At 56.4% G+C, this 27,506-nt stretch overlaps 1 protein-coding gene across 1 annotated transcript in view; it reads left to right on the top strand.

Moving 5' to 3' along the window:
* The first annotated feature begins 9,246 nt into the window (after positions 1-9,246).
* Positions 9,247-27,506, top strand: part of SHANK2 (SH3 and multiple ankyrin repeat domains 2) — a 449,254-nt gene continuing 430,994 nt past the window's right edge. Inside the window, exon 1 of the mRNA XM_045066358.1 lies at positions 9,247-9,504. The gene's annotated coding sequence lies outside the window, so the exon portion shown is untranslated. The remainder of the gene's footprint in view (positions 9,505-27,506) is intronic.

Here is a 27,506-nt window from a genome sequence, read left to right as displayed (position 1 = left end):
ACCTGCTGGGGACGGCGATAGGCCGGACACAAGATGGGTGAGGGGGGGGTGTGAGGGGCAGGTCCTGGACACCCCGGGTCCCCGACATAGAGCCACAAGCAGTCACACAGACGATGGTGTGAACACAAGCGCATGATTTCTTCCAGATAAACACGCACACACGAGAGCCTATATTCCGTGTAGGCTAATTTCGCGAGGCATTGCCAAGCTGCTTTCCAGGGTGGCGGTGCGCCCACACAGGACCACCAACCGCGGAGGAGGGTCCGGCGCTCCAGTCCCGGCCGGCACTGTTTTTCTTGAAGTCGCTCTCAGAGGCGTGTGCTTTCTCCGATGATTAAGGACTAGAGCACCTTCTCCTGTGCTGCGGCCACCTGCGCCTCTGCTGTGGGGGAGGGGCTGCCCAAGTCCCCTGCCACGTCTGTGCTGAGCTGCCCAGTCGATGGGTGCTGAGTTCCAAGACGGCGCTCGGAGAATTCCGTCCGGGTCTGGGTCCTTCGTCAGGCCCGCGATCTGCAAGGACTTTTCTCCCCGTCTGCAACATGACTCTTCTTCTCTTGACAGGATGTCCTTGAGAGAGCAGAAAGTCTAAACTTTCATGTTTGCCCATTTTCTTTCCTTTTGCACACTTCTGCTGTGGTCGCAAAGACCTTGGACCCCAAACCGGACGGGCTTTCTCCTGCTTTTGCTCTAGGGGTCGTGTAGCTCTGATCCGTTATGGTGATCTCTGATCACGCGGACACAATTTTTTATAGAGTAAAAGCTGTATTTGTTTCCCACACGGATGATCAACCATTCTAGTCACCACTGGCTGAAAAGATTTCACCACTTTTTACTATTATTATTTTTTTGAGGTGTTTTTCTTTTTTTAATGATTTTTATTTATTTGACTGAGAGAGATAACAAGTAGACAGAGAGGTAGGCAGAGAGAGAGGAGGAAGCAGGCTCCCCACTGAGCAGAGAGCCCGATGTGGGATTCGATCCCAGGACCCTGAGATCATGACCTGAGCAGAAAGCAGAAGCTTAACCCACTGAGCCACCACCCAGGTGCCCCACCACTTTTTATTATTTTAAAGTAACTTTTCCTTTTCTGTCATTTATCCATTTTTCAAGTAGGCTTTTTGATGATTTCTATTACTTTAGATCTAAATAGACGTCTACTTTGGAAAGATCTTTATATACTTAGGACCTGTGTTAACTTTTTAAGGCATAGGTTTAAATTTGTTCTCTGGCCGTTCATCCTTCCTTTAGCTTGGTTTTGTTTCCTGGGCTGTCGTCCCGTGAGAGACCCTCACTCCCCTGTGGCCTGATTTCAACTTTTCCCCTTGGAATATCTGACATGTTTAGAAAGGCCTTCCAAGCTCTCTCTACCTTGAAATTCTGAGAATCATCATCTGTGGCGTTCTCTGATGTTTTATTATTTTGCATTTAATGGCTACATCTTTTTTTGAAAAACAAGATTTTATGTATGTATGTATGTACGTATGTATGTATGTACGTATGCACATATGTATGTATGTATGTATGTATTCAAGCAGGGGAGGGGCAGAGAGAAGACCTAGAATCTCCAGCAGGCTCTCCCTTGAGCGTGGAGCCTGTGACCGGGCTCGATCCTATGACCTTGAGCTCATCACCTAAGCCGAAACCAAGAGTCGGACCCTCAACCAGCTGAGCCCCCCAGGCACCCCTACTGGCAACACCTTTCACCTGTCACTTATCTTTGTCAGGAGGAGTGGGTGAGGGATTTAGCTGTATTTAAAAATTGCTCAGCCAATAAACACCAACTATTGCCTACTTCTTTTTATACGTTTTTCAAAATTTTTATTTATTTATTTGACAGAGAGAGGGGGAGAGAGAACCAGCAGGGGAGCGGCAGGCAGAGAGCGAGCGCACGAGAAGCAGAATCCCCGTTGAGCAGAGAGCTGGATGCGGGGCTCGATCCCAGCGCCCCAGCATCACGATCTGAGCTGAAGACAGACACTTCGCTGGCTGAGCCGCTCAGGCACCCCCTTCTTATACATTTTTAAAACGCGTGTATGGCGGACTGAATTCCACCGTGGGCTCCCGCACGCGGTCCCCCCCTCCCTCTCTTCTCTGACATCGAGCTGGGCGTCCGCTGGGCATGTGCGGAGCGCCAGGCTGTGCGTGGGAGCCCCAGGTCCAGGTGAGCAAGGAGACCCCAGGCCCCCCAAAAGCACACCGCGCTGATGCCCAGACCGCCCTCCAGCTCCCACGGGAGCAGGCGGTCCAGGAGGCGGGGTGGCAACGAAATCCGGAGGAAAGGGAGGCGCAGGCCCCGGTGAGGCTGCTTTCATTTCTGCGTCTGTGACCCGCCGTCAGCGACTGCCTGGGAATCACGGTAGCTTTTCAGTGTGTTTAACGTCGGGCCTCCTCCGCTTGTGTTCTTTCTGGAGGTTTTTCTTGTTACACCGGAGTCAATTTTTATCACAGACTAGCAGCTCTACGGAAAAGGCATAAATCATAACCTCGCGGCCGGAGGAGTTTTCCCAGTGCGAACCCACCCACGCGTGCAGCTCTTGGATCCAGGGACAGCGTGTTCCCAGCACCCAGAAAGTCCCCGTCTCCCTCTGCGTGCCAGGGTGCAACATCACAGATCGTTCCCGCCCGTTTTCCAGCCTTATACAGATGGAATTGCACAGTACGTGCGTCTTCCACGTAACGTGCCAATTACGAGATTAGTCCCGCTCTGCGTGAGGCCGGGGCTCCTCCGTCATTGCTGTGGACCGGATCGGCTTGCGGGGACGTGGGGCCACTGTTCCTTCCCATCTCTGCTGAGCACCCTCAGCCCTCTTGCCCACGCCTTCCTGTGCACAGACGTTCTCGTGGCTCCCAGGTGAGCACCTCTGCGCAGAGCAGTGTGGCCCCAGCACACACCGCAGAACCCCTTCCCAAGGCATCTGTACCCGCAGCCACCGGCAGAGCCCACTGTGCAAGGACCCGCGTCCCCTCCAGCATCCAGTACGTCCTGCCTTTCTCAGGTTGGCAGATTAGAAGTGATCTCACGGTGGGCCTCTTTTCTCTCTGGGCACTAATAAATTGGGCACCTCTCCATATGCTTGCCCACCATTTCGATGGCCTCTTGGGTGAGGGCTGCCCAAATCTTTTGCCTATGTTTTTGTTGGGATTGCCTTTTTAGCTTAATCTTTTCTATGTTCTAGATATAAGTGTGTGTATATATGTATATGGGCATGCTGATTCCTTCGGATAAACTGCATGCCAACAGGGGGCTTGAATGTAATGTGGTTTAGAGGAAGAACTGCAGCTTCACGGCGCGACAGGCCCTGAGAGCAGCAGAGGCCGCGGCCCCCGGAGCGCGAGCCCCGCGAGGCGTGTGTCTGAGCACATTACACACATTTACCACCGTCACCTTTTCTGCAGCTCTGCGGCTTCTCTCTGCCGTCACAGGAGTGGGAATTACAGGAGTGGAAATGGGTGAAGAGACAGACAAAAATGACAGGCTTCATTTCAGCCAGTTAGAAAATCACAGCACCTCCCCTAATGATACGTTTGCCTTCTTTTGAAAAATACCTAACCTTTCCCATTGAATTTTCTTGCTCAGTTGCATGGGCTGGCACTTCCAGAGAAATACTCGGAAGTGGGGATGTTAGCCAGCGCCAGCGCCAGCTCTCGTGTTTTGTTCCGGAACGGAATGAGAAGGATTTCACGCTTCATACGGAACGCAAAACTGGCTTGGGTTTTTCATATTTAAAGCTGAACAATATTAAATATTCTCAAGCCAATTCTTTTTTCTTTTCTTTTCTTTTAACTAGAAGGTTCTTTGGCTCAGACATATCTCCTAATGGATGAATTAACATAGAAGCAAGGCGGCGATGTTGGGATAACCCTCACTCCCTCATGCGTGTTGTTGTTTTGTTTTCGATTTTTTTTAAAGATTTCATTTATTTATTTGACACAGAGAGAGAGAGAGAAAGAGAGAGATCACAAGCAGGCAGAGAGGCAGGCGTGGGGGGTGGGGAGCAGGCTCCCCGCTGAGCAGAGAGCCTGATGCGGGGCTCGATCCCAGGACCCTGAGATCATGACCCGAGCTGAAGGCAGAGGCTTAACCCACTGAGCCACCCAGGTGCCCCTGTTTTTGCTTTTTTTCCTTTCTTTATAGTTCTGTTTTATTTTCTTTGCTGGTGATCTTCAAGTTTCCTTATTGTTTGCTTGCCAAGGAAACCCCGCACGTCTCTGAGCTCGTCGGAATGGGGCCTTCTGGCAGGGTTGGTTGCGCCATAATCGCGTCAAGTTGCTAGCGCAGCTTTGCATCCGCAAACCCTCTCCCTGCTCCAGGGCCCTCGCGGGGCGGGCCTCATCGACGTCACACAGAACCACACGCCATTTGGGTTTCCCCCGAAAGCTGTGCCTGAAACCTAGACTTGGGGACAGACTGCTTGCCAATAGAGAGGTGACCCTGGAAGCAGAATTAAGGGAAGAGGGTAGGGGAGCCCCAAAGCAGTGTTTGGTTAAGATCTCTGCTGTAAGCAAGGGACGAACCAGACTGGGGTGGGGGGCGAGGCCGGCCGGTGGCACTGAGTGTTGCCCCCCCCAGCCTCCCTCCTGGCTTCCACCGGGACTAGACCGGCCCCTGGAACTGACTCCTCTCTTCCTCTGGCTGCGCTGGCAGGGGCAGGAGGCCTGGGGAAGTTCCCACGCAGGACACTTGGAGGCCGGCCTCAAGGGCAGAGCTCCAGCCCCTCTCCTCCTGCCCCACACCCTCCCCAGCAAGAACAGCTCCCGACCAGCCCCTCTGTGGTCTCAGATTCCAGGAGGGCAAACTCGCCTTCTGCTCTCCGGTGTTAGCAGCTGCATCTCCTGCAACCAGACGACCAGTCTCAGGAAGTTTTCAAAACACATCCGTGGAAAATAAATTCATGCAAATTAATGGGGAGTAGTCAGACTCCTCGAGGAGGAGATGCAGAGGGCAAGGTAGGAGGCACATGAGGAGTCGTTAAGGGATTTGTGTATCGATAGCACCAAGTTTGTGTCTGAGCTAGGACTTGTTATAAAATTACGGAGAAAGGAGTGACTTGCCCACTATCTGCTGCGTGGGGGTAATGTGGGGTGAGTAGACCTCTTGGTGGAGTGGAAAACATTGCAAAAACACGGGACTCTGGCAGTGATGGGGGAATGAGGCAGACTTGTTGGCTGGAGTATGTACCTTCACCTGCCTTTACCTGATTTCACCTGGGCACACCTGCCTTTACCTGGCTCTGACCCCACGTCCTTGGGCAAGCCTCATCTCTCTCTGCACACCAGCTTCCCACCTGGAAGCTGGAGGGTAGAGTCGGGGACGTCCCCTTGGGCAGCCCAGGCACATGCCTCTGAAATGGTGTGGGCCTCTGGGTCCCAGACCCAGGAGCCGCTCTGGAGAGAGCCACGCCTGCTGCTGCAAGCGATAAGGGTCCCGGTTAATCTAAGCCACAAAATATTTATAATGTTTTTCCCAGGACAGAGGAGTTCATTCTGTTTTGCCTGTCTTAACGGTACGGTGCCCCAGTTTCTAGGACTCCGTAGAATAGCTCCTCTTTCTGGGAAGTCCTTGGGCTCTCTGTGCTCAGTGGGCAGCCCCTAAAGGCTGAGACCGATGGCTGATGGCTTCAGGTTTGATTGGAAAGAAGAGCTCCTCAAATGCGAAACCAGATACTTCATTCCAACATCGTCATATGTGCTTAGGGGGCGGGGGCCCAGGAAAAGGCAGTTTACAGAAGCAAAAACAGGGAGGTCTCGGGCGCCTGGGTGGCTCAGCAGGTTAAAGCCTCTGCCTTCGGCTCAGGTCATGATCCCAGAATCCTGGGATCAAGCCCCGCGTCAGGCTCTCTGCTCGGCGGGGACCCTGCTTCCTCCCCTCTCTCTGCCTGCCTCTCTGCCTACTTGTGATCTCTGTCTGTCAAATCAATAAATAAAATCTTAAAAAAATTAAATTAAATTAAAACAACAACAACAACAAACCAGGGAGGTCTGAAATCGAGAAGCAGAAAAAGATGATTGCCCTTTTCCTATACCGAAACTAAAGCCAGGAGCCCTTATGACATGGGCCACCCCGGGTCCACTGTTGACAGGCTCTGTGCTGCGTGGAGGCCCAGACCGCAGCAGGGACAGGCTGTCAAGGGTGAACATGTGCCCCGAAATCCACAATTGCGTGCTGGGGTTTGACAAGGTACTGTTGTGGGGTCCTCGGTCCCAAGCCTTTCACAAGACGCTCTCGACTCAAGGGATGTCTCAAAGCACAAGGTTGGACTGGGTGTCCCTAAAGGGACACAAAGAAACTGGGATGTGGCAGGATGTGTGTCCTTAACGTGCCAGAAGATGGGGCTCCCATGGAGGGCTGTCACCAGACAACAAACAGATCCGAGGGACTGGAGGGGTGGCCGAGGGGTGTCCCCTTGGGTGGACAAGCTGGCAGAGGCCTGGGTCCCTGGGGAAGTGTTTCTTGAAGATAGCACAATGCTTCTGGCACTGGAGCTCTCTGTGGGGACCCCAGAAATGTCTTCACAGCTGCATTAGGGCCAGCAGTCTCCTCTGCTGTCCTCGGTCCTTGAAATCTGGGGTGGCAAACTGGTTTGGAGGTGGTGACACGCTGGGGATTTCTCTTTGATTTGGAATTGTAGGCAAACACATGGCTCTTTTTAGACGGCACGCTTTGTTTGGGGCCACGAGGTCTGATGTAAGTTGCGTGGCGATGAAGCCGTCCCTCACCGCCTCCCCCCAACATAAGCCACATCTTGGATCTGCCAGTGACAAACCCAAGGAACATGGGAACATTCTGCTGACGGATCCTCTTCCCCCTCTGCAGAATCCCCCATTTGCACGCCAAAGAAATTATGCCCGATCCTGCCAGGGGCTCGTTCTTCCCACTTAGGGATTGTTATTATTTGACTGATTGCCTCCTTTATTCACTCAACAAACATTATAGGAAGTCTCAAGCTTAAGGCACCAGAGGACAGAGAGAAGCCTGCATCTGGCAGCTGCCCTCGAGGACTTCCAGTATTTGCTCCACGTGTGTCCTGAAAGAGTTAGGGCCCAAACACAACTTTTTTTTTTTTTTTTTTTTTTTTTAACCTAAGTGCTTTTAAAGACTTCTTTGAAATGTGGGACAATTATGCAAGCAGGGGTAAAAAAAAAAGTATCTAGAGCAAATATTTAACTTTGCCTTTGGTGTGTTGAAGTCAGTGGCCCATGCAAATCTCTCAGGCATGTTCTGTAAGATTGACTTTAAAAAGTATGTCTACCGTAATACCTTATAAATATATAAAAATAAAAACGCATTTATAGAATCTCTCTGTTTTTCCTGGGTCGACGCAGAATGGGCTTTGTAAAATGCAAGCGTGTTCTACATCCCAGCCAGGAGGGTGGTGTCTGGCCCCCCCTTCCTACCCCCCCCAACTCACACTGCAGATCTTGGAAAGGACTTGCTTTCCCTTCTTCCAGAACATGGCAAAACGCAGGCCACCGAAACCTCCGGAGCTGGTGTAACTAGCAATGAATTAGTGGAGGCGTGAGAAGTTATTAGCCAATGGCTCCTACCAGGTTGGGAGGAGTAACTCCACGACCACGCCGGGAGCTGGGACCAGGGTTCCTGACAACCTTCCCGCTCTGGGTTTTGGCAAACCTGGCGATCCCCAAGCCCTAGATAATAACAGGGCTCCTGGGCGTCCCTGGAGGCCGCCTTCGCCTCCCGGATTCATCTGAGCGGTGGGCTTGTACTCCCCTACCCCCCACCCAGAATCCTTCCCTGGCTGGGAGGGCGGTGGGCCCGGGTGGAAGGTGGCCGGGGAGGCAGATGGCGGCGTCGCCCAGGCACAAAGTTTTCCTGGGCTCTGCAAACGCGCTGCCGCGCCGTCGGCCTCGGGATTTCTGAATCCTTTAACATAAAACACGCCGGGGCTGTACAAAATTAAAGGACTTTCTGGTCCCCGGGCTTGCTCGGGGAAGGGGGGCGGCGAGGCACGCAGCCCGGGGCGGGGCGGCGCGCGGAGGCGGCCCCGGGCGCCCGCCGTCTCCCGGGGTTGCCACAACAGACCCCGCGCGCCGCGCCCGAGTCGTCGCCGGGGCCCGAGCGGCCGGGGCAGGTGCGGAGGCGCGGGGTCCCCGGCGCGGGAGGGGTCCGGGGCGGGCCGCGCACGCGGGTCCTGGGCCGCGCGCGCCCTTTGGCGGCGAGACGGCCCCTCCCCCACGCTCTCCGGCCCCAGCCGCCCGCGCCGGGCCGAGGGGAGGGACCGCCCAGCAGCCCCGTGAGGAGCCCCCCGCCCCGGCCGCAGCGCGGGGCGGAGCCGCGGCGCCCCCCACCCAACCCCCGACACCTGAGCGGCCGCGGCTCCGGCTGCTCCCGCGCTCCGGCCGGCTTGGGCGCGGCGCCGCTCGAGTCCCCGCGGCGGAGCCAGGTGCGCGCGGACGTCGGCCCTCCCCGGGGGCTCCCACCCCGCCCGACTCCCGAGCGGCCGCCCGGGCAAGGTAAGGCGGCGGCGGGGGGCACGGGGAGCCGCGGGCGCGGGGCGGGGGTGGCCCGAACGACAGTGGGTGGCCCCCGGGCGCCCGACCCTGTCCACCCGCTGCCTTTTGGGTGCGTCTGGATTACAGGAGCACCAACGACCGGGTAAGCGCAGTACTGAACCCGTCGGAGCCGGGGTGGGGGTGCGGGATGGGGGGTTGGGAAGAGGGTTCCGCGCGTCCCGTGGGGGTCGCTTCTCTGTGAGGACACCTCCCCGGCTTCCTTTGCAGTAGGGGCCGGTTTAAACGGCTCTGGAAGAGGCGTGGGCGCAGAGCGCAGGAGCGCCGTTTTTGTCCTCTGGCGCACGAGCCCCCTCACCCCTAGCGCGTCCCGCGCCTGCCGCTGGGGCACCGCGGACCTACCTCCACCGCTTGCCCGGGGTCTGGTTGCCCTCGGTCGCCACCCGCCGGCCTGGGGACTTGGGTCTGCAGGCTTGGGAAGGAGCAGGCTCGGGGCCACCAGGGGGCGCGCGGGGGGCGGGGACCCAAGACGCGGTCGCAGGGTCCCCAGAGACCCTGCAGCGGTCACCCAGCCTCGAGCCAGCTCACAGAGCCCCCATGCAGGTGCGCGCGGCTGGAGCAGCGGGCTCCGGAAGGCCGGAGCCGGCGCACTCGGCGCAGGCCTGGGGGGCCGCGGGTCGTGCCCCCGGATCCCGGGGGTCGCGCAGTGCCGGCGCCTGATGCCGGGCCTCTGTCCGCTGCGCGCCCCGGCCGGCGTTGGGTGGGTCGGGGGGCCGGGCTAGTGCAGGTGAGGGGCCCTGGCGGCCCGCCGCCGCCACCCGTGAATTATGCAGGAGGCTGGCACCGGCGCGCTCGAGTTGCTCAAGTTTCCCTGGCAACTTTCGCCCGGGCGTCCCTCCTCCCCGCGGCCGGCAGCTCCGCCCGCACAGCCCGCGGCCCGGGCGCCCCCGCAGGGCTGGCGGGGAGCGAGGCGCGCCTGGAGACACCGACCGCTCACTCGCCACCGGAGCTGGGGCTGCTGGACTGCGCAAGCAGGTGCGACCCCCGGGGAGGACCTCGCCCGGGATCGGAGGGTGCGGGGATCGGGGTGGCCCTCGCCGCCCGGGTTCGGAGGGGGCGGCTCCGCGGTAGACCTCGCAGCCTGGGTTCGGAGGGCGCGAGGGCCGGGGTGGACCCTCCGGTCCGGGTTCGGAGAGCGTAGGGGCCGGGGTGGACCTCGCCGCCCGGGTTCGGAGGGGGCGGTTCCGCGGTAGACCTCGCAGCCTGGGTTCGGAGGGCGCGGGGGCCGGGGTGGACCCTCCGGTCCGGGTTCGGAGAGCGTAGGGGCCGGGGTGGACCTCGCCGCCCGGGTTCGGAGGGTGCGCGGGTTCCACCGCTCGACGCGGGATTCGAGGGCGGGCACGCCGGCGAGTTTGTGTTTCGGTGGGGCTGGGGGCGCCCAAGGGGGGTTCGGCCGGTGCTCTTGGCCGTGGAGTTCGTGGAGGAGCTTTTAAAGCGACCCTGAGCCGCTGTTAGGAAGGACCTGGGCCGCTTAGGTCGCGGTGCTTAGGGGCCTGGTGGGCCGGCAGCTGTGGGCACGGCCCGGGGAGTCCCCAGAGGCTTTCCAGAAACGAAGTGCCTTCCGCAAGGGGTTGGAGGTAGTAAAAACTGGATGGTTTGTGACCTCTTTTTTGTTCGAAACTCAAGTTGGATTTAATGAGGTCAGCCCTCTAATTAAATTAAGCTAAAAGAATTAGAGAGGTAATTTCGGAAGCCCTCCGTTGGGGGCGGCGCTTTGATCGCTCGCTGGGACTCGCCCCGCGACCCTGCTGCCCGCGCCTCCGGGAGGGGCTGTCTCCCCTGGATTCAGCCTCGACCCAGCTGTCCTGGGAGGATCTGCTGGATCTGGGGGTTTCGGTGTGTCCAGAAGCCTCCTCCCCCCACCCCCCGGGGGCGGCTGCGTTTGAGAGCTCAGTTTTGACACCGATCCGTTCCCACTGGGGATCCTCCGCTCCTGGGGCTGGGAGTGGAAGTGGCCTTGCTGGGGGCTGTTAATGAGCCCTCCAGCTGCTCGTATCTTTAAGGAGGCCCGAAGGAGACCCTTGTCTGAATAGGAATTAGTGGTTGGGTGTAAGTCTTGGGAAGTTGGTGCCCTCGTCTTGCTAAGAAATTTCTGGATTTCCAAGAAGGAGGAATTGAGTGGAAAGCCAGGGGCTCCTCTGGGCCCGCGAGGGACGAGCCCCAACTGTTCAAGTAGCAACAGGCATGCTTGAACCATGAGATTTTGCTTATAAAGGCAGCTCCCAGCGGGCGGGTGCCTGCGCAGGGCGGCTTTGAGCAAATCCCTTCAGGTTGGGGAAGAGGGCGGGGATCTTCCCGCCTACCCTGCACCGGTGTAATTTGCTAGAGAAAGCCCTTTTCACATTCAGGAGAGTTTCCTAGGGACTTGGGTTCACTTCTTTAGCCGGTTCTAGGGCTTGTGTGCAGGGGCCCCCCCCAGCTGACTCGTAGGGCCTGGGCCTCCTGCAGACCCCATCTGGAGGGAGCCCTGGCCATCCAGGGTCAAGGGTCAGATGCCCGGCTCCCGGCCAGCAGGAGGTAACGCTGCTGTCAGATAGCATCACAGTTTATTCCATCTGTGGTGGGGGAGCAAGTTGGAAGAAAAAGCTTGACGCTAAGAAAAACATGAAAGAGTCCACCGGTATGCAGGAAAATCCTAGAAAAAAATGGATTAAAAAAAAAGAGATTTATTTATTTGACAGATCACAAGTAGGCAGAGAGGCAGGCAGAGAGAGGGGGAAGCAGGGTCCCTGCCAGGCAGAGAGCCTGACACGGAACTCGATCCCAGGACCCTGAGATCATGACCTGAGCCGAAGGCAGAGGCTTTAACCCACTGAGCCACCCAGGTGCCCCCAAGGAAAAATGGATTTTTATAGAAAAGTAATTCTTTAGTTTAGTGTTGTCATTCGTGAGTCTGTCGAAGCCTTGAGTTCTGGTGTCTGTCATCTCGGGTGAGATGAGGGGGTCAGTTTTGGGAGTTGGGTTGCTGAGGAGGCCAAGACCTGCCTCCGGCTCCAACTGAAGATTGGGGGTGAAGCTGCTCTCCCCCCACACCCCCCTGCATCCTGGCCCCGTGACTCCTGAACGCTCACTTCTCGGGAACTCCCCGCTCCTGCTGTGTAAACTGCTGGCCCAGCCCCACCGGAGGCTGAGAAACCGTCCCAGGGAGCCTGTGGCAGGGAGGGGTGTGGCCGGAAAAGCCCCAGGGGGATGGTCCCTGATAGCCTCCTCTGAAGCCTCCAATTGTCCTGAGCCCCAGGGGCAGGGGCGGGGGTGGGGGTGGGGGACGGACGGGGACATTTATGATCTTTCCTCGAAGTGATCTACCGGCCTGCTGAATTCTCTGCTTTGACCAGGGAGGTGGGGAGGAAGGCCCCAGACCAAATCCGGTTAAAACATCTCTGGAATCCCCAGCCCTTCCCCCACGCGCTTCTTGAAGGGGGATGGGCCGACTGCGTGAAGGGCCCCGGGGTTTGTGACTCCGGTGACCCAGTGCACCTGACCCCGCCGCCCAGGAAGGGGCCTGCTCTTCTGCGACAGTCTGAGGCGATCTGGGGTCTGTCAGATTGTCTCCGTGGGTCGCATCGGAGGGCCTGGCCTGAGCACGAGGCCTGCAGCTGGGCACAGGGGCTGCCCCCCCACCCCACGTCCCCCTACCATAGGGAACTTCCAGGCCAGTGGGGGAAGGGAAGGGGCGGGCCAAGTCATGCACAGGGGGACAGGGGTTGTGACAGAGGTGACCTTTGGGTGCTGTAGGGCGCCGAGAGGGACCCCAGCCCGATCTGGGGGAGGACGGGGACGAGGGATATAGAAACACCTGTAGGAGGTCTGGATCGTCTGGTCATTTCTTTGCCTGCACTGCACTGGGACCTAGGCCCTAATGGTCTTTTTCTTGTCCCAAAGGTAGGGAACCCCTAAGTGCCAGCAACCACGGTGGGGACAGCCGTTGTGTCTTGCTATCGATGACCTCAGTCAGGCCTCAGAGAGCTCCGGGGAGAGAGCTGTGCCGTCTTCTCCTTTCATAGACCGGGGACCGCAAGCTCAGAGGAGGGAAGCCTGGCCCCGGGGCGCACGGCTAGGGAGTGGGGCCTCAGGCACTGCGAGCCCAGCAGCCTTAGGTCCCCTGCCCTGCCCCATGCCCACCACAGGAGCAAGCAAGCAGATGACCCAGCGGGAAGATTCACCCGGTTAGACAATTGCTCTTCTTGTAACTGCTTGCGGAAGAGAGCTACAGTCGGAGAGGGAAAACCGGAGTTTCTGCTCAGACTTCTTGATGTGATAGGCCCTTTTATTTTCCTTGGAAGCAGATTCAAGGACTGTTTTGGAGTGACTGTGGGATGTGACTGTCACTGCCTCAGTCAGTCTTTGGGGGATGAGTTAGCATCTGCTATGAACTTTCCTACCCCCTCAAGGGGTTTCCAGTCTTTTTTTTTTTTTTTTTTTTTTTTTTAAAGATTTTATTTATTTATTTGACAGAGAGAGATCACAAATAGGCAGAGAGGCAGGCAGAGAGAGAGGAGGAAGCAGGCTCCCTGCTGAGCAGAGAGCCCGATGCGGGGCTCCATCCCAGGACCCTGAGATCATGACCTGAGCCGAAGGCAGCGGCTTAACCCGCTGAGCCACCCAGGCGCCCCAAGGGGTTTCCAGTCTTAATGGGGGAAGGGGGAGGTGAGCCCCGTGCTGGGGCAGATCTGAGCGCCTGAGCCGAGCTCGGGGTCGGGACCCTGGGTGTGCAGCCAAGGCCCGTGTCTCTTTCTGGGAATCCGAGCCCATTAAAGCCCGTGGGGCTGCTGGGAGCTTGCGTTCAGCCGCAGTGGAGAGCAGAGCCGCCGGTGATTGGCTGCCAGATGTCAGTGCGCGGGGCGGGGGGGGGGGGGCGACTGCGCCCGGTGACCGCTGGGGACAGTGTTGGAAAATTGTCCTTGTGGGGTTTGCCAAGGACTCTCAGGGTGGCTCGGTGAGGGGTGTGCGTGTTGAATGAAGCCATGAACTCCCAGTGTGAAAGCTGCAGATTTCAAATGCTGGACCTTGGGGCGGGGGCTCCTGACTCCCTGGAAATTCCAGGGCCAGAGAGGCAGGTTCGGAGCCCCCCCCAGAGGGTCCGCACCATCAGGAGTCCCGGGAGCACACTTTGAGCAGTGCTGCAGGTTTTGGCGGCCCAGTGGTTGGCAAGCCCTGAGCTGGTGGCTGAGGAGACTCCACAGGAGGCATTCATTAGGCGGCTAATCATTGCAGACCTACAAAGGCCCTGGGGCAGCAGTGGGGTTGGGTTGGGGGAGGATGGGCACATTTTTTCAAAGAGATTTTTTTTTTTTTGGCCTCTCAGCTCCCTGAAAGCATCGTTTTGGTGTCCCTGTCTGTGTTTCCTGTGCCATCGTTCGTGAAAAATCCGAACGATCCACAAGTTCCGCAAAGCTGAGCGGATCTGGACTCTCGCCCCAGACGCCCTCACGCCCACCCTCGATTCTGGCCACACCAGTCCGACGAGGCTTCTCATGCGTTCTGAAGTCAACATATAAAATTTTCCTTCATAGGTTTCAGTATTTGCAGAGGCTGGACAACCTCATCTGCGAGGTAAATACTGGCCCTTCGGAAGTAACCGGCCAGCTGGGGCTGTGTCCTCTGCTGTCCGAAGCTCCGGGGACGGGGCAGCCTCCTTGCCTTGGCAAACAGGTGGAGAAGCTCCCGGGACCCCTCCTGGTCCCTGTGCCTTCTTGAACGTCTGCCGCGACTGCCCCCAAGAGAGTTATCCTAACGGAATAGACTTGCACGCCGCTCCGTCTTTCACTCACCCACCTAGCACGTTTCTGTGCAAGGGAAAGGTACATACATTGGCTTTCAAAAAATGTTCCTGGGACCTCAAGTCACTCAGTGTCCCCCCAAATCAGGTATGGATCCAGAAAGCCATAAGCTTGAACACTGTAAATGTCCCCCTGGCGTGCACGGCTCCGCTGGCCAGCGGTGTGTGTTTCTGGTGTTTTCTTTAGAGACTTGGTTGAGCCAACTTCCTGTGTTCAGTATAGGGAGCCCTTCCCCCGCGGCTCCCTCCCTCCACCCCCGGGGGTTTGCAGGGTATGGAAGGTGGGAAGGGCTGCTGGGGAAGGGGACCCCGAGGCCTTTGTACCCTGAGCAGCATCTGAAGAAGGTTCCGTTCAGACTGGCCCCTTGTGGTGGGTCTACTTTGGGGGGGGGACGAGAAATGGGCTGGATGTTGCCCCACCTTCAGGGTTCCTGCTGGCGAGGCCCATCCTGGGACGGTGGGGACACCTAGGTGGCCGTAGGGACAAATGATGCCTGCCACCTGAATGCTCCAAGTCCTGCACACTGGGTGTCCTGCTCCAGAGTGTGCCTTCTTGGGGTTCTGTTCCCTTGCTCCCTGAGTTGAGAAATCCTGAAACCGCACCCAGATTCCTGGGTGGGGCGGGGAGGTCCAGGTGCTTTCTGAGCACGCAGCACGCACACAGAAGGGCAGGATGCGGCTGCCAGGTGGGTCCCGGAGGGCCTGGGCCCAGGGAGAGGGTCCCACATCCTGAGCAGAGCCGAAGGCCAGCCTGGGACCCTGGGGAGCAGGAGTGCCCTGTGGGGGCAGAGCGGCCTCCGATGCTGTCTCACTTGCATCTCTAAGAACACAGCACGGCTGCCACTGCTGTGGCTGCCACCCCCGGCGCAGTCTTTCTCCTTCCTGATTTCCGTGGTGGTGGTGTTCTGTGCTCCCACTGCAGGGGGCCTGGCCAGCTGCACGCATTTGCCTCTGCTTCTAGCAGGGCTCCAGGCAGACCGAGCCCCAGGAGAGGACCTGGGTCTTGGGGTCCTGCAGGGGCTCCAGATGTGGAGTCACGGGTTGTGGAAAAGGTCGCGTTGGGTGGACAGCATCAGCCATGCAGAACCGGCCAGCCCCGGTGGCTCCAGACTCTCCCTCCTGCACGCAGGGTCAGCCCCACGAAGCCCCGAGCCGGTCAGGCCCTGGCCTCTTCTTTCTTGGCCTCACTCTGAAGTTTTCAGACGTGGGTGGGCCAGCCCGCGGGCTGCTCTGAGGCCTGGCCTCAGGGATCCGTCGGGGTCCCAGCCGAGTAACCTCGGAGCTTTCTGGGCCGAGTCTGGCAGGGCTCACGCTGGCCGGCTGCTCTCCTGTCTTCCTCGGTCTGCCTGCGTCTTTGGGTTGCCGGGGATGGACGTGCATTCGGACCAGGTTTAGGGGGTATATTGTGGGGACACCGGGGTCCGCCCTGGGCCCTCTGTTTCTTTGTCGGGGGGACACCTGAGTGGCTAAAACATGAAAGTATTGGCAGTAGTGAGCGCATGGGGTTTGTTGGTCCCCGAGTGCGTTCCAGATGCAGATGCCCTGGGGAACGGGCCCTCGGGACATCACCCCCAAACTCCAGGGCAGGTGCCCAAGGCCCAGGGCATCTACCTAACAGCTGAAAGTCGTGCGGCCGCTCGCTCTGCCACACAGAATTGCACCCGCCCCTGCCCTCCCCCACGGGCCGGGGGTGCAGAGAGGTTCTCAAACTTTTGGTCTAAGGACCCCTCTACCCTCTCTAGGGACCCCAGAGAGCTTTCGGTTCGCGCGCATCGTCTCTTGCAGTACGTGTCCTATTAGAAACTTAAGAGCAGTAAAAGTATTTAAATAGTCATGCCTTTAAAAATGATAACGATAAACCCATACACGTTCGTGTCAGTAACATTCTTACGGAGAACAGCCGTTTTCCAGAACGAGAAGAACTTCGGAGAGATGCGTGGCACGACTTACATTTTTGCAAAGTCCCTTTAGAGTAGGGACCCTCGCAGTAGACGGGTGGGTTCTGGGCCTGCCTCGGCACTGAGCCTCAAGCCACGGCCCTGGCGTGCAGCTCCTGAAACCCCCCACATGTGGGAGGGCCGTGAGCGGGAAGATGCTGTGTCTCAGTGTTGCCAGGAGGACGGTTTGACTTCACAGAGGCCTGAAAGGGCTCTGGGGGAACCCCCCAGGATTCCCTGGGTCACACACTGAGGACCCCCGGAAGAGGTCTGGGACCAGCACTTGGACTGGGTGTGAGTTGAAAGCTGGCACTGCCCGGTCATCGGGGGGATGTTTCCAGGAACACCTGTCCTTTTTCTTGTCATTTAGGATGTGTCTGTGCAGTTTCATTGGGGGCTGCAGGGGGTCCTCGGGAGGGGGGTCCCCGCAGAGTTAGGGCGGTGGGATCCAGGCTCAGGGGAAGCAGGCAGCTGGCTCAGTCCACCCCCGGGTCTGATAGGGGCAGGGTCCTTTGCTATGAAAGGTGTACCTGGTTGAAGGTGTCTGAGGTCACCAAAAGCTCATCTCTGTGGGGATGGCAGCTGGGGACCCAGGTGGCTCCTTTGGTGACACTGGTCAGGCCAGAAGGCTGTTTTCGGATCCCCGTGAGGGTGTCCACGAGTGCAAGGACAGAGCCGCTGGGAGGAGGCAGCGTGGGGGCCACGGACATGCCCCCACCGTGTGACCTCCCGGGCGGCAGATGGGGCGTGCGGGGAGCCGACCGGGAGCACAACCAGGCGTCCTGCGAGCACACGGCCCACCAGGCGTCCTGCGTCTGCCGTCCCTGCCTGCTGGGGGTCCTCAGTCCGCCGGGCCTTAGCCAGGGCAGGGGCCACGGCAGCCCCGACGGGTGTTTTGGGTTTTGGGGTAAAGATTGTCCCCGGGACGTTGGAGGAGCAGCTCCTGTCACCCCCTGTGTGGGCGGGGCAGCTGGCCCTGGCCTGGCCTCCCCCTTCCCCGTGCTCCCTCTGGGGCCCTCGCTAGAGGAGGAGCCAGAGGGCCCCCTGGGCCCCGGGATCACAGATTCCGTTGTTCTGCAGACCAGCTGCTCAGGTTTTCAGGGGAGGTTGGGGGGGACGGGGGATGGGTAAGTGCTCCCTGGGGGTATTGGGGGGTAGGGGTGCTTTCTCTGGGCCCTGGGGAAGGTCCAGCACTTCCCTTCCCTGCTAACCTCCAGGTCCTCTCTGGCAGAGTGAGTGAGGGCAGCAAACGCAGCTTTTGAAAGGAGCTGACACCCTCTGCAGGCTGCCGCCGCCCTGCCCCCTCCCCCCAAGCTTGGAGAGATGTTTGTCACTCATTGTGGAAGGGACCGATGGAGTTCCCTGCCCATATTTATGCCATCTCTAGACCGTGTCTCTGGCTCATGCCCTCCCCGCGAGTGGGGGTGGGCGGCCCTGGGAGGAGACCGTCCCTCAGGATGGCTGATGATGGGTGTTGTGGGGCACTGGTTCTTGTATAGCATGAAAGCGCAAGGCCCCCAGGCCAAGGGTCGAGGTTGTCGCACCTGTGGGTGCCCCCCTGCCCAGCCCTGGGGAGAGTCCCGGTTCCCCAGGCTTCAGCGGGAGGGGGCCGCCTTCTGCAGGGGAGAGGATGCGTTGCTGACCCTCCAGCAGACCTCTTTCCCGCTGCCTCCGTGGGAAGAGGTCCCAGGGCTGGTAGGAGGCACTGGAGGGGAGGAGACCCCATGCAGAAGTGGACAAAGGTCCCCACCTTGGTTCTCTCTCCTGCACCGAGGCTGAAACTCGTGATTTTGTGAGTTGGTTTCCATGCACGTCACCCTCCTCCCCCCCGGAAGAAAGTCCAGGGCACCCCTTGTCTGTCCTGTGTGTCCGTGTGTCTTAGGGCCTGGGGCACACGCGGCTGCTGAGGGCCCTGTGCCAGGCACTGTCCTCGACTTGTTTAAGAAAGTAAAGTGTGGGGGAGCTTGGGTGGCTCAGTCGGTTAAAGATCTGACTCTAGACTTTGGTTCAAGATCAAGTCCCATGTGGGGCTCTTGTGCTCGGCACAGGGTCTGCTTGAGATTCTCTCCCTCTGCCTCGGCCCCTCTCCCTGCTCTCACTGCCTCTCTCTCTCAAAGAAGTAAAGTAATGAAACCTTCGAGAACGCTTTCCTCATCCAGCCTGCCTGCAGACCTCAGTCCCGTTGTCTTCGCTCCCGCTTCCTGCGCGCGTTCCCCGGCCCCGGCGCCCACTCGCCCCCTTTCTGCCCCCGTGGACTTGCGCAGCCTGGACATCTCACAGACACGAAATCCCGCAGTGTCCGTCTTTGGGGACTGCGCCGTTCCCTCAGCCCGCTCTTGCCAGGGTCCATCTGTGGTCTGTGTCCTGACACGGAGCAGCGCCCCGTTGCCTTCCACGGCAGAACGATGCCCTGTCGTATGGGACCGTCCCGTTGTGGTCGTGCCTGCGGCTGTGGACGGACGCATCGGTTCTTCTGCTTTTCCGGTTTTTCGAATCAGCATATGAGTGTTCATGTGGGCGTATGTGTTCGTGGATCTTGGGTGTTTACGCAGAAGTGGGAGTGCCGGGTCACGGGCTGACCTGGTATTATACCTTCTGAGGACCTGCCAGACTGTTCCCCACAGTGGGTGGGCCGAAGATGCACCTTCTGGGGCTCCCCTTCCCACGCCTCCTCACCAGTTGGTGCTGTTATCTGTCTCGTCCAGTGTGGTCATCCTGGAGGGTGTGAGGTGGCATCTCCCTCTGTGTAATCTGCATTTCTTCCCTGACGAATGTTCTGAGCACCTTCTCGTGGGCTTGTTGGCCATTTGTATACCTCACTTGGTGAAAGGTCTTTTCAGATCTTTTGCTCACTTTTAATTGTTTTTTGGGGGGGGCTCCTTTTATTATGTAGTTCTGATAATTCTTTAGGTACGAATTTCTTATCTGGTGGACAGTATGATGACAACTGTCCCGTTCTCTGGGTTGTTTTCTTTGTTTTGTTGATAGTGTTCTTAAAGGATGGAAATTTTACTTTTTGACAGAAAGCATCTGTTCTTTGTTACTTATTGTTTTAGTGTCACATCTAAGAAGGATTTGCCTAACCTGAAGTCCTAATGATTTATGCCTGCATTTTCTCCTAAGAGTTTTATGCTATTTACTCTTATATTTAGGTGTATGATGAATTTTGCCTTTTTTAAAAAAAGATTTTATTTATTTGAGAGAGAGAGACAGAGGGTGAGAGAGAACACGAGCAGGGGGACGGGCAGAGGGAGAAGCAGACCCCCACGGAGCAGGGAGCCCGATGCGGGGCTCGATCCCAGGACCCTGAGATCATGACCTGAGCCAAAGGCAGATGCTTAACTGACTAAGCCACCCAGGCACCCCTGAAATTATTTACTTAATTTCATTTTCAAATAGTTCGATTATTAGTGTGTAGATATACAATTCATTTTTTATATATTGATCATATATTCTATAATCTTGCTGATCATGTTTGTTCTAATTTTTTAGTAGATTCTTTAGGATTTTCTGTATATAAGATTATGTCATCTACAAATAGCAAAAATTTTATTTCTTTCTCTCTAATCTAATCTGGGTGCTTTTCTTTCATTGTGATTAATTGCCTCGCCTGGAAACTCCATCCAGCACAATGTTGAGTACAAGTGGCGAGAAAGGACATCAGTGTCTTGCTCCTGGTCTGAGGAGGAAGCGTCTAGTCTTTCAACATTACTTATGACATCAGCTGTGGGTGTCTTGTAGATGCTGAAGATCAGGTTGGGGAAAGTCACTTGTGTTGTTAGTTTGTTGAGCATTTTATCATGAAGCAGGGCAGGATTTTGCCGACTGCTTTTTCTACATCTGTCGAGATGCTCAGCTCCCTTTTGCCCCTTATTCTGTTAATATGGGGAGTTGCATTAATTGAGTTTTAGATGTCATACCAATTTTGGATTCTTGGGATCAATCCCACTTAGTCATGACTTATAATGCTTTTCATCTACTCCTGGATTCAGTTTGCTAGTATTTTGTTCAGTGTTTCGCATTCATATGCACAAGAGATATTGATCTGTAGCATTCTTCTGATGGTGTTGTGGTAATATTGACCTCATAAAATGAACTGGAAAGTGTTCTCTTCTACTTTTTGGGAATGTTTGTGATAAACTGGTATTTAATCCTTCCTTAAAGGTTTGGTAGAATTAACCAGTAAAGCCATCAGGGCCTGGTGCTTTCTGTGTGTATGTGTGTGTCTTTAATTCAGTCTTTTCTTGTTATAGGTATGTTTCTTCCTAAGTCACATTTGCTACTTTGTGTCTCCCTGGAATCTGTCCCATTTCTGTGTGCCTTGTCCACAGGGTTGCCTTAACCTCCTTTGTTTCTGTCTGGTCGGTGGAAATGTCCTCCTTCTAATTTCTGAGTCTGGCAATTTGATTATTTCCCCCCTTTTTTCTCCTTTATCAGTTTAGCTGAAAATTTACCAGTTTCATCAGCTTCTCAAAGAAACTGACTGTGGCTTCGTTGGTTTTCTCTTCTCTTACTTTCATTTCACCTTTTTATTCCTTCCTCTGTGGCTTGTTTTAGTTCATTGTCCTTGTCCAGTTTCATCATCATGGACATGAGCTCTTTGCTCTTTTGATTACAGATATTTACAACTGAAAATCTTCTAAGGACTGTTTTGCTCTATCTCTTAAGTTCTGCTATATTTTGTTTTCTTTGTCCACACATTTTAGATATTTTCTAGTTTCTTTCTTTTTTTTTTTTTCCTTCTTAGTATTTTCCAGTTTCCCCGGGTTGTGGTCTCTGACCCATTGGTCATTTAGACGTGTGTTGTTCAATTTTCACACATTTGTACATTTCTAAATTTTTTCTTCTCTTATTGACTTGTAATTTTAGTCTCTTTTGGCTGGAGAATGTTCTTTCTGTGATTTCAGTCCTTTTTACATTCACGGAGTCTTTTTTGATGGCTTAACATGCGGTCCATCCTCGAAAATGTTCCATGTGCACTTGAGAAGAATGTGTGTTCCGCTGTCCTGGGGTGAAGCATCCTGCAGGGGTCTATTTGGTTGCCCTAGACTCTTAGCATCCAACAGTAAGTCAGAGACACACATATTCCTGCGTGGAGGGCCAGCATTCGAGACAGAGGAAACAAACACTGAGTAGGGGAGATGATGCAGGAACCCCTGTGCTGTCCAGGAGAGAAGGAGTGCTTGCTTCTGGGGAGCTGGTGGGAGGGGTGGTTGCACTTTTCAGTAGGGTGGTCAGGGTGGGCCTCCTGGAGGAGGTGGCCCCCTGAGAAAAGACTTGAGGGACATGAAGGAAGCAGCACATGATAAGTAGGGAATTTAATGGAAATTGCTGTGAAAACACTATTTTGCACTTAATACTTTAAATTGCAATAAAATATGCATAACACAAAATTTGCTATCTTAACCATTTTTAAAGCTGTGCCATTCAGTGGTTTTAAGCACATTTACATTGTTGTGCAATTCCACCCCCTGCATCTGTCTCCAGAACGTTCCATCTTCCCAAACTGAAACTCTGTCGTGGGAGTTAAACATTAACTCCCTTCCTACAGCCCCGGCGGCCCCCATGGTGCTGTCTGTCTTTGAGAGTCTGACTCCTCTAGGGACTTCGTGTGAGTGGAATCCTGCTACATTTGTCCTCGTGTCTGGCTTATTTAACTCAGCATTGTGTCCTCCAGGTCCATGTGTGTTGTGGCAGGTGTCAGAAAGTGCTTCCTTTTTGAGGCTGAGTAATAGCCCACCGGGTGGACGGATCATGTCCTGTGTATCTGCTTCTCTGTGGACGGATGTGCAGATGCCATGAACACCGCTGCCGTGAGCATGGTGTGCAAGTTCCAGTTCAAGTCCCTGCTTTCAAAAAGCACGTTTCACTCAGGGAAATACAACTCAAAACCACAGAGGGATGCCCCCTCACACTGGTTGGAACGGGGAGCATGAACAAGTCGGGAAACGACAGGTGTTGGTGAGGATGCGGAGAAAGGGGAGCCGTCCTGCACTGCTGGTGGGAATGTGAGCTGGGGCAGCCACTCCGGAAAACAGCATGGATGTTCCTCAGAAAGTTGGAAATAGAGCTGCCCTAGGACCCAGCAATTGCACTACTGGGTATTTACCCTAAAGATACAAATGTGTTGGTCCAAAGGGGCACGTGCACCCGAATGTTTACAGTGGTGACGGCCTCAACAGATAAACTATGGAGAGGGCCCAAATGTCCATTGACAGGTGAACAGATAAAGAAGATGTGGTCTGTATTATGCAATGGAATATTACGCAGCCATCAAAAGAATGGAATCTTCCCATTTACAACAACGTGGATGGAACTCGAGGGTGTTACGGTCCGTGAAATAAGTCAACCAGAGAAAGACAATTATCGCATGATCTCACTGACAAGTGGAATTTAAGAAACAAAACAGAGGACCACAGGGGAAGGGAGGGGAGAATAAAGCGAGCCGAACTGTGAGAGGGAGACAAACCATCACAGGGCACGAACTGAGGGCTGCTGGTGCGGGCCGGGGTGACTGGGGCCGGGCATGAAGGACGGCGCGTGACATCACGGGCAGGGCGTGCGATGTGCAACTGATGAACCCTGAGCTCTGCCTTTGAAACTAGTCATACACCGTATGTCAACTAAGTGAATTGAAATAAAAAGTACTTTAAAAAGACTCATTTTAAAGCAAACACCGACGCCAGGCCCACCTGGTCTTGGGATTCCCAAACTGAGACCATCCTGCCCGCTTGCTTTACGTAGCACAAAGAAGGAGGTCTGGGGACCACGCAGGGGTCACCCCCGTAGGTCAGAGAAACTGTGGCCTCTGACTCCTCTCCTGGCCAGTGTTGCCGTCCCCCAGGAGGACAGGCGCTCCTTCCGGGGAACCTGGTGCCTCGGCTGTGCGGGTTCAGCGGGGTTTAGGGCTGGACTGAGGATGGAATGTTTCCCGCAGACCGGAGCGCGTTACCTAACCGGGTGCTTTCTGACCGATTGCCTCACGGCCCGAGACGTGGGCCGGCTGAGCCGTGTGCTGTTTGCCCGTCTGATGAGCTGCCAATGTCTGGGCGTGTTTGCTGGTCCAGCGGGACCCAGGGCGGCCCGGGCAGGGGGAAGGGGGACGGTAGGTGGCCTTCCTCAGTGGCATGTGATTCGTAGCTACTAGTAGCTATTCATAGTCCCGTCTCCTCTGAGCTCTCCGCGCGTGCATTTTCTCTGCTGTGTAATATTCCACGGAACGCCAAACCCGGCAAGTCCGAGGCTGTTTTCTGTTTCTCTTTCAGCCCGTGCTGCAGGGACGGGCTCATCCAGGGCAGCTCTTCCAGGGTCCGCGGCCTGGGGGATGGGGGTCCCGCTTTCACGGATATCCCCCGCTTGCTCTCCAAGGGGCTGGGCCACGCTGTGGTCCCACCCTCGTGGCCTGAGAGCCTCAGGTCCTCACGGAGGTCACGGCCAGCCGCCGGGCTGGACCTGATGGGCGGGGCTGGGCTTTCTGTCTTTTTGCTTTTCCTTGGATCCACCCGGTCCATGTCCCGAATCTCCCAAGTTCCGTTTCCTTCACGTTGGGTTGTTCGTCTGCTTTTTGCTCATTTGTGGACACTCTGCGTAGACTGGATAAATCCTCCATTCGGTCTGGCCTGCGTGTTCCATCGACGCAGACGGCTTTACCCTTGGCTGTGGTCCGGGTCCCTTTCTTTCTCGCGGGTGTTCTCTCCTCCAGCCCCTCCCCGCCTCCTGCGAGCTCTTCTACCCTCAGCACATTTTGCTTTTCATTTGTTTTTCTTGTTGTGATCCCCTTCGTGTCTTTCCCCAGGTGTGATCTGCCCCAGCCCACCGCCGTTGTCCCCCACCCCTTGTCATGGGTGCTGCTCCCTAGATTGTTTGGATACTGGTTTCAGGCTCCCCCTTCTCTCCTGCTGGTGTCCTGACCCCGGCTCTAAGTTGCTTGCTGGGTTCACAGTTGCCTTCAGAGCAGCTTGGATCCTTGGTGGGATGCCCGCCTTCAGAACCCGTAGCTACGTTGCGAAGTACTCATTCTGTGGTCAAGAGAAGGGCACTGCTGTGACGAGGGGTGGGCCACGCTCGGCACGGGGTCCTGGGCAGCAGGCGGCGAGTGGACCTGCTGCGCGGTCCGTGTGGGGTGCTGTCTGATCTTCAGCATCTGGGACTCATGTGTCCCCTGACGACAGGACCCAGGCTCACCCCCAGCAGTCCCGTCTCTAACTGTGCCACGGAGTGTGGCAGCCGCAGGCCTCGCGTGCCCACCAAGCACTTGACACGTGGCCAGTGCCACACGTGGAAATCGTGACATGTCGCGTGTGTGGGCTTAAACAAAATATATTATGAATGTTGATTTCAACGGTTTCTTTCACTTTGATTTTAGAAACGTGGCCACCCTTTAAAGTGACATTCGGGGCCCGAGTTACATGCTGTTGGACAGCAGTAGTTTGTAGCATTCCTTGATGGGGGTGAAATCAGCTTCCTTGTTTCTTGTCCCCTGCCCGCCAGGCCCCCCTGCCTCCTGGGCTCCCCAGCCCCCCGTCTGGTTCTCAGGTAGAGCCCCCTTTCCTGCAGACGACTCTCCTGTGGTTTAGCAGCCAGGAGTCTTCAGTGCAGGCGAGAAGGGGGGCATGAGAACCTCCGTCCTCCACCCCGGAGCACGGCTCAGTGCCGCTCCCAGCCCCGACAGGGCAGAGGGTCTGGAATGTTTGTGCCCAGAGGCTCGGAAGGCTGGGCAATGCTGGGCCTGAGGAAGGCCCAGAGCCCCGGCTGGTGTCCTAGTGGGTCTCATGCCAGACTCCAGGTCCCCGCAGCCCAGCGGCTTGCCCTCCCACTGAAAGAGTTTTGGGGCTTTTACTCTCTTAAAGAATTAGGTTCTTACCCCAAGTCCGGGAATAGTGGTAGTTGTATTTAACACTCATTGCTGGCCCGAGAGTTCCAGGCAGCTTTCTGCCCCGCGCTGGGGCACCCATGCTGGGGTGTCCTCGCTGCCCTGCGGCCATCAGGACGGGTGGCCGCCTGAACTCCTCGGCTGCATGGTCCGTGTCCTGGGGAGGGGTTAGTGCTTTCCCTGGAGAAAGGAAATGCCTCTGAGCTAATGGGCCATCTGGATGGATACGTGGTGGTCCACCTTTTAAGGCAAAGATGATCCTTTATAAAGATTACCTCGTGACATCCTAATAAATAAAGTCTCATTAAGCATTTTCTATGAACAGTGCCGTCCCATTGAATAAACTCTGTGTTTGTAGCGGCTTCAGTAATCAGTTCATTTTATTTCTTGCTGTGCATTATGTCCCCAAGACTTATTAACCGTACATGTGGACGCTTGTGCCTCTGGACCCCTTTCCCCCACTTTGCCCACCGCCCACCCCCGGCCCCTGGCAACCATCAGGCTGCTATCTGGGTCTGTGAATTAGGTTTGGTATTTTGTTTAGATCTCTCAGGTGAGCTAGACAAGTTTCCTGACCTGAGACTAGACAAAGCAACGCCCACCTAGTAAGGACCGATTTGATCGAGGGCTGTGTCGGTACCTAACCTTTGCTGTATAACCAGCCCCTGTAGGCCTTGGGGTAAAACTGTTTCAGGGCCGGATGGTAAATATTTGACACTTAGACATCATTGAGTCTCTCTTCCACTTTGTCTTTGTAACACAAAAGCAGTCAAAGGCAGTAGGTACGTAAATGTGCATGACTGTGCTCCAATAAAACTTTATTTACAAAAACAAGCTGTGGGCCAGGCAGTCATTTGTTGGTCCCTGATTTATCTCACGAGTCTGCAAGTTGGTCATTTGAGCAGGGCTCAGCTGGACCGTTCCTGGGAGCTGCCGAGTCCACCTGTGGTCAGGCCTCCCTCTGTGGCTGTTGGTTTCTTCCAGCAGCCTAGCCCCGCTGGATCTCCCATTGGCCGCGGGGCTCCCAGGGCACCGGGAGAGGCCAGGAGCTGAGCGCTCCCGCATCACATTTCTGTGGTGCTTTGCCCTTGCTGACTTGGCCAAAGCGAGCGGAATGACCAAACCCGGGGTGCCTGGGAGAAGACTTTGCCGGATGGAAGGGCCCGGGAGGAGGAGCACGTTGGCCGGGAGGGAACCCCGGTGCGGGTCTGCGAGCCTGCGCTGTCCCTCCCTGCCGCTCCTTTGTTCCTGCCCTCGGATCACAGAAGGCTCCCGTGCACCCCGCAGCGTTGCCAGGTCGGGTTTCTGGCTTTGACTGGTCACGGTGCAGGTGCGATTAATATTTCAGTGTGGCTCCTGAGTAATTTTACACGGTAACCGTGAGTAAGCCGACGTGACCGCCCTGTCATCTGGTGAGGGCTGGAGGCACGGGAGATGCTACAGCACTCTGTGAACGCGCTGGAGGCGTGTGTGGTCCCCGGCCCACGGCCACCCTCGTGCTCCATCCTGCTCTCCCAACAAGGGATTTCGCTCAGAGGGAGACGAGAAGGCAGGGCAGGAGGAGGCAGAAGGGACATTCGGGGGCCTCCCTCGGATCCTGGCTGCGATCCAGGCTTCGATTTGCTTATCAGAGGAGCAGGCAATCAGATAAAGTCTGGTTTCTGCCGGCTGCGCTTTCCCTACCATGTCGACCACAGGGAGATGTCCGCCCACCCTGGCCACTTCCTGCCGGTGGTGGGAAGTCTCCTTCAGGAGGCCAGTGGGGTCGGAAGTGGGAGATTTTTCTCCTCTGTCCCCACCCCCAAAAGGTTGGCTTCCTGCCCTGGTTCCAGCTGCCCCAGCCCCGGACTCCAGGAAGTGGATTCTGGACCTTTGTGAGCTGTTGGGCATCGGCGGTCGTGGAGGGAAACGTCCCGTGACCAGTTACCCATCGCACGTGCCCGTCCCCTGTCCCATGTTGTGTCCCCTCCCCCGGCCCCCGGCAGCCCCCGCTCAGCTTTCCACCCGTGTGGTTGTGCCCGTTATGAACATCCGTGTCTGTGGCGTGGGACGCAAGATCATTTGTGCGGCTTCTCTCGTGGCAGCGGGTGGGCCAGCGTCCACCCCCCGCAGCATGGGTCCGGCCCCTTCCATTGTAGGGCCGCGTCCCGTTGCCTTGTGCCGATGGCCCACACTTTGCTTTCCGTTCGTCTGCTGATGGACCTTTGGTGGCTTCGACCTCGTGGCTGCCGTGGACGCGCCGCTGTGAGCCTGTGGGCACGGGCTTCTGTTTGAACACCGGCTTCCACGGGGGGACCCGCAGACTCCCCACTCCGGAAGGAGCTGCTGCCTAGGTTCTTCCAGCTGCATTTTGAGCCAACAGGAGGGCGTTGATGTTTCCCTGTTTTGT

This window comes from Mustela putorius, unplaced genomic scaffold (assembly GCF_011764305.1).
Source record: "Mustela putorius furo isolate JIRA1106 unplaced genomic scaffold, ASM1176430v1.1 tig00000127_pilon_pilon_pilon, whole genome shotgun sequence".
NCBI lineage: Eukaryota > Metazoa > Chordata > Mammalia > Carnivora > Mustelidae > Mustela > Mustela putorius.
The sequence above is the reverse complement of the archived record's forward strand: the minus strand, read 5'-3'. Positions and strand labels throughout refer to the sequence as shown.